The following is a 7,456-nucleotide window of genomic DNA, read 5'->3' as shown; positions in this document are numbered from 1 at the left end:
TCATTTTGTACTCATCACATGCTGCCTGGTGTTATTATTTAATATTTGAGGAATCCATGTTTTACTAGCCCACCTAGATTGTGAGTTCCTTGCAATTAGGGACTTAAACTTCCTTGTAGTTTAAGTTAGCACTGTGTTATTTAGATAATATGTTCTCAATGAATAAATACTTGTCCGTTGACACATCACCATGTGAAAAAGTGATGTTTCTTAGTTTGGCCCCCCTGCCTCAATCAGCTCCTGAGACATCAATTTGGGTTCAAGCTGTTTATTTGAGAGGTGATCCAGGAAGCCCAGGCAGAGTAGGAAAGTGAAGGGGAGAGTGAGGAAAGTGAATAAAATGCACATTGAAGTAGGGGTTACAGCTGTGGGCACCTGAGGTTCAATCCTGATGGGGACTCAGATAAACATACATCAGGGTTGGACCACTGAGGTGAGATGAATCTGGAATATTTTCTCCTAACTTCTGCTCCTGATTGGTTGAGGATTGGTTCTAGGGTATTAACGCTTCTGTACTTCCAGCCTATGGGACAGTATGACTGGAAAACCCTTAGGCAGAGAGACTCAGGAAGCCATCAGCATGCTTGGAGTGCTAGGTGACCCCTGGGAATCTGGGTAGAGAACTAATGATGACCTGTCACTTTATCTAGGAATAGCATTATTTAACTGGCCGCTCTTATTTCCTACAGTTAAAAAATATGTACTCATTCAGCTTGTACAAATAAATGAGCAGTTTTCTTGACTGGGATAACAAATTAACTTAGATTTTTCCTGCTTCTAGAACCAGCTGCTACATTTCTCCCCACTGCCTCAGTGGAAAATTGTCCTGTCAGCAATATCACAATGTGATTTCTTTATCAAAGGTCATTACCACTTATTTCATAAAGAAATGATGCTTGAGTAATTACTTGATTTTTATCTTTTTCTATGTAGGTCATTTATAGTTCCTTATTGTTATGTTATGGCCTATCTGCCTACAAAGAGGCATATATTAAAACCAACAACTTTCCCTTAGCCTCTTCTTATGGCTCCATATTTCCTTTGGCATTTTATCCACTGTTCTGGAGAAGATCATAGCTAGTTAAAGTGCTCAACAAATGAACACACAGAAATACAAGCAAACATATGCCCAGGGTCTCCCCAGCCCTTCTGCTGGCCTGCATTCCTTACCCCGACAGCAGGAGACGATGGGCTCCACCAGAGATGTCATAACCACTTGCAGGATAACCAGCCTCTAGAAGGAAGTCTGCTTAGTTATTAATACTGATTGTGCTTTTTGCCGGAAGACCTAGCCCCAGAGTTCTACCTCTTGATACCTCCTCCAAGGGCCAGGGCTGATGTTCCTCTTCCATGCTGCCTTGACTGGTATCTGAGTTGGAATTCACCTCTTCTATCCTAGCTCTGAAAACATTTTGTGGTGGTTCTCTTATACCACTTGGTACCTAGGAATTTGTCCTCCTACTCAGATTAAGACTTTCTGGGGGAACCCAGACTGTGTCTTACTCTTCAACTTGCCTTTCTTCACAGTACTCAGTATGGTGTCTGCCACATTTATATTAATATTCAGTGAATATAATGAGTTGAGTAGGACCGGAATATGGAGGAAGCAAATCCTCCACTGTCCCTTTCCTTTATCAGTTACAGAATTGGAATGTACAGTGACTGGGTGTCTAGTGAGTTTTCTGGGAATGTCACAGCACCCCTGTACCAGATACATGTCAACTGAGCCTGAAATTTCCACCATTAAGGGTATCCATGTCTAAAGGAGCTTTTTGTGAAAGAAAGTTAAAAAAAAAAAGAAAGAAAGAAAGAAACTAGAGAGGACATAGTGTCTTAATTGCTACCCATTAGGTTGAACTAGAGAAAATTGCCATCATGGAGGTCATGAGTGGTGGTCCTACCTAATGGCTTAGCATGAATTAGTAGATTTATGGGCAGGGGAAGAAACAAGAAATGGCATTTCCACAATTGATGTGGAAAGAGGAAAGCCAAGAACATCACTGAAAAGAGAGAAGCTTCAGTGTGGTTTGTAGGAAGGGGCATCCGGAAATGACGTTAAATGGGAGAAGGAGGGTAATAAAGATGAGGTGGATGCGCTGCGAAGTGAGTCTTCCTAAACTCCATAAAGTTGCCTCAGGCTGCTTCTGTCACAGCAGGACAGTGCTTGCAGAGGGCTGCTACACTAGATTATGGGAGGTACACCCTGCTGTCCTTCTGTTCTGTTTCTTAGTGTGGGCAGCTCAAGGGTGTGAAACTGTGAGGGAGAGTAGTTCTTCTCAAACAGTGATTCTAGCTACAAATCCCTACTCAACACGGATCATTTTGGGCCCCAATTAAGTGCTTTCCACCCCCTGAATATTTGCTAGTTGGCATCATAAACCAAAACCAAATTCAGATTAAACACACCCATACATATACCCTCTATTCACACATGGAGCACCTTAGCCACACTCAAGAGACATGATCCCAAACTCTGCAGCCAACTTTTTAAAAGGTAAAGGCTAACCAGAACCACAGATTCAGCTGCCTCAGTGGGTCAAAATCCACTTTAACTTTCTAATGCTAATGGGCAGTAATGTTTGGGGACCTGTATGTAACCCTTGGTTCATATGACTCAGATATTTAGGAGCATGTTATAATGAGATCCTGCTGAGCAAAAGAGGAGGCGTCAGCATTTATGTTTGGTACCAACAAGGGGTGGTCCATTTAATGAGATGAAGTGGGAAGATGAAGATGGGGGAATTGGTCCTTGAAATAGGATAGGGAGAAATAGCAAGTTTTTATACTCCAGGAAGGTCTTACATCCCAAGACGGAATCTGTAACTGTGATATTTTAATGTTTTCTCTCGTAACTTGCTCTTTCAGAAGACCCTCAAGCAACTGTCATGGACTTGTCTATTCTTCTTCACACCAACATCGACTAGAGGAACTCTTCGATTCCTTTGTAAGCAAGAAACAGAAAACAGAGATGGTAGGGGCCATTTGGTGATTTTGTAACACATATAGTATTGATATACATGTGTTACATTTAAAGGCATAGTATGGTATAACACCCAAAAAAATGGCTTTTAGATTCAGCTCTAACACTAACTAGTGGTGAGAACTTGGATACATTCCTGAACTCTTGGGGCCTCGCTTTTCTCATCTGTAAAATAATTACGCTGCACTCAATGATCTCTATGTCCTGTCCAGTTGTACTATTCTATGATTCTACATTTGGTTGCTGATGCTAGCCAGAGAATTATTTTCATTTCCAGAAAGACATCATTGTTTAACACATCTATTGTCACCTTGTGAATGGAGGTAAACATTTGTAAGGAAAATATTGACCAACCAATAACCAAATAATGTTTCTTCTTGGCCTCTTGTATTCTTATTTATTCCCTCCTTTGCTTTACAAAGTGCATGGAAGTGAATCAGCAGGAATGTTGGAGCCTTCATACTTTAAAGCCATTTCTATTTTTATTTTACAAAAAGAAGGAAAGGGAAGAGAAGGGGAAAATACATAGGCATGCACAATAGAAGAAAAAGACCAGATCTTTTTGCTGCGGGAAGGGAACCACAGCTCCCCAAACTTGAATAAAGACTTTGGGAAGACAATATCCCCAAAGGAAGTTTTTTCCCCTTAGAACACCTAGAATAGTGTTAACTTTTCCTGTCTTTGAATTCCTTCCCTACACTCTATCGGAATTGATTCTGAGAAAAGACTGAGCCCAGAGTACATAATAAACATCTCCAGGAGAGGTGGGGAGGACAGGCGAAGCAGGAAGGAGATGAAGGAAAATCAATTGCTCGGTGCTGACAACTTCTTCTTGTAATAACAGTATTCTGTCACATTGCATTAACAGCACTTTGCAATTGTATGTGTTTTTGCTAACAGGCTGTAAAAGTGTAATCATATGAGCACTGAATACATTGTATTAGTGGGAATGATTCAAGGGGATGTGCGCTTTATTATACCAGTATGGTGCATAATGTCTTGCTTACTGAAGTGAGACTTAGCATTTTAGTGAAAGAATATTTATTATTTATTTGATTGTTTTTTGTGGCATTGGTGCCTTCCAGGGAAGGCTGCATGTTTCTGTTGGGGGTGGCGGATAGAATTTCTCCCACTCATCTTTCTTTCCCTACTCTGTATATCTGAGCAGCATGACCCTTAAATTGGGGTAAAAAAATCACCTGGAGTATCACATTCCCAACCATCTGAGAAAGCCATGGCTCTGCTTGGGTTTCCAAACAGCATTTGTAAAGCTAATGTGATTGTTGCTGTGAAGCATCCTCTGCAAAGAAAGTTGAAGGAACAAAAGGGGAGGAATTTCACACGTGTATGGAATGACTATGGATTGAACAGATACGCCCCAGAGGATGTGCTGAGAAAAACGCAGCTAGAATTAAAGACAGCATGAAAAGGGGCATGCAGGGTCCTTGAGGACAGATTTCTTGGGTTTGAAGAATTTTGCAGGAATTTAACTGTTTCCACCCAGTGCTGGAATGCATTTGTGACCTTTCTAGATAGAGCCTTTCCTGACTACCTAGCTCTGAACTCTTGTAACATGGATTGTCCAACCACCCATTGGACATTGATTGTACATTGACTTGTGTGCATGTGTGTGTGTGTATGTTTGTGTGTGTGTTTGCCTTCTCCATTAGAATGTCAGTCTTTGAACACAGGGATTGTACCTTAGACAGCTTTTCTCCCTCTCAACACTTGGCACAGTGTCCTGACGTGTTCAACAAGCAGCTCTTACTTGACTGACCTCAACAAAAATTGATGTCTGGCCCTGTCCTTGTATTGGTTTGCTAGGGCTGCTGTAACAAAGTACTGCAAACTTGGTGACTTAAACAAAAGACATTTATTGTCTCACAGTTCTGGAGGCTGGAAGTCTGTGACAATTAGAGACATTCCCAACCAGGCAAGAGCTCAAAAATTCTCTTCTTTAAACCATTACTTGAAGACTACCTCCACCTTGTAGAAAGGGGAATCCAAGAACTCAAGAATGGAGAATTTGTGATATTCCAGACACCCTTCTCACAGTTCACCTTTTAACTACTATGCTCTCACCTGGAGTTTTTTTAAATCAGATTTCTCATGTTTCATATTTTTGGACTTGTTATTCAAAGAATGACTTCCATAAGGCATTCCTAATTTGAGCAGGTTGGGATAGTAAAAAAAATGGCTAACATAGGTCAAACGCTCACTAGAAGTTAGGCACTGTGCAGTATCTCATTCAATTCTCACGATAATCTATTGAGGTAGGTACTATTATTATTCTGAAAGAGGAAACTGAATCACAGAGATGTTAACATTCCCAAGATGGCATAGCTTGGAAGGGGCTGAGTGGATTCAGAACCTTCAGCCTGGCTCCAGAGTTCTTTCTCTTAATCACCATGCTTGCCCTTTATAATCCTTCAAGGGAATTCCCAAATGTAAGCCTCAGTTTACACTCTCTCATTCCATCATGGGCCATTAAGAATGAGGACTGTATTGGGGATCAGAAGATACTGCCGGATGTTTTCCCCCTCACCTTATCTACAACTTTTTAATACAACAAAAGAATGTTATAAAGCTCTTTTAGACTTTAGGTCAAACGATGCAAGTGAGGTGTGTGTTTTCTTTTGCCAGCCTCAATGTGCACTTACCAGTGGCCCAGCAAGAACCAAGGGAGACAGTGCCATCCTTTAAAATGGATCTCTCACTGAAAACTCCACAGGGAGATGTTCTAGGACTTCCGCCCGGGCAGGCAGCAGAGGAAGGGAGGTTGGGCATGGACGGGTTTGGGTGGTGTTGGTCAGGACTCCAAATGACAGTTCTCAAAGCAATGTGGTGAATTTGACCTATCTCTGGGCTCACACCCAACATTAAAGTAGGTCCAATCTGGTGGATAGACAATGCCAGCAGGTGACTGCAGGCAGGGGTGACATTGGAGGCAGGATAATGGCAGAATCTTCGGTCCTGTGGTTAATGAATCAGAGTAGGAGCTCATCTGGTGGTAGAAGCTGTGGACATAGGGGTCCAGCTCCCAGTGAGAGAGGCTTGGAAGGATAGCCGAGGGGAAATAATACATATTGAGCACCTATTGGATCTTCAAAAAAGCCCTGTGAGGACTTATTATTATTCTCTTTTCAAAGCTGGGGCTTAGATGTCACCTAATTCACCCTTGTGCTCACAGCTAGCAAAGGATGGACCTAGAATTTGAATCCAGAGCTGCCTCATCCAAAAGCCTGAACTCTTCCACTGCACACCATTGTCTGTCAGGTTACACCGGGGGAAGCAAGTGGAGCTGAGGTTGCAGGTCCTCAGTGTCTACAGATGAGTGGGGTTGGGGGAAGGAAGAGGCTGATACTGTTAATGTAGATGGAATCTCCACATGCGTGTACAGTCACTAATGTGCTGACCACGGATGTGTGTTGGCCAGGCAACTGAAGTGATGGATGTAAGTGGGGTTCAAGTGGAGATCAAGTCAGTGTTATCCCAAAAGGAGATTTCCTACTTGAACTTGAAGACCAAGTGCCATGGTGGTCTCCATTAAATAATAATAGTTTCCTTTCTGGTTAATATTAAGCTCACTCTGGAAATAAATACCAGATGGAGTACACAAAAAGTCACCCTGGCTTTCTCCCTATGTGTTTCTGGTGCATTTCATTTCCTGTGAGTCTAGATGTGGAACTCTCATGGTCCGAGGGCTGAGAAGGGGGATCAGGAGCATGGATCATGTATCCTGCAGAAAGGCAGTGTCCATATTCAAAAATGCTCACAAGGGAATTGTTGTTGATGATGTTGACCGTGAGCATTTCATCATGCTCCTGGGCTGAGTTTTTAGTGCGTTAATCCTGAGTTCTTCAGGCCCTGGGGATGTTATAATTTAAAGAAATTAAAAGTGGGTATATGCTTTGATTTATACTTTTTTTATTGCCTCATATTCAATTATACTGAACTCCATTTGCATGGCAGCAGCATTTGCTACATGAAGTTTCTCTCGAATTGGAAATTTTTTCCAACACCATCCTTTCTAATCAAGCAGTAGGCATTTATTATACACCTATTTCTTATGTGATAGGCTCTGGGCAGACCAGAAGCACAAAAAACAAGGTCCTAATCTCACATATCTTATGCTGTAACTAGGAGTAGAAGTCATCGATATGGGGAAGTTAAATATCAATAGAAGAGATAAGCAATAGTTCCACATAGTGGTTTTAGAGATGTCTACGAAGCAGTAATGAATGCTACAAGCAACGTATGCTGCAGGAATTCAGAGCAGAGGGAGGTGCAACTGTGAGTTGGGCTGTCCTGGGAAGACATCAACCTGGAAAATGGGGTAGAGAGAAGGCCAAACTTGAGTGAAGTGATGACTGTCTTCCCCACACTCTAGATTTCCCTGGAGGATTTTGAACTTGGAGAATTTGCACTGACTTTAATATGGAGAAACACTTTAGGATGATTATTTTTGCCATCCCC

Source organism: Equus przewalskii, chromosome 7, assembly GCF_037783145.1.
Source record: "Equus przewalskii isolate Varuska chromosome 7, EquPr2, whole genome shotgun sequence".
Lineage (NCBI taxonomy): Eukaryota > Metazoa > Chordata > Mammalia > Perissodactyla > Equidae > Equus > Equus przewalskii.
Note: the sequence above shows the minus strand (reverse complement) of the source record.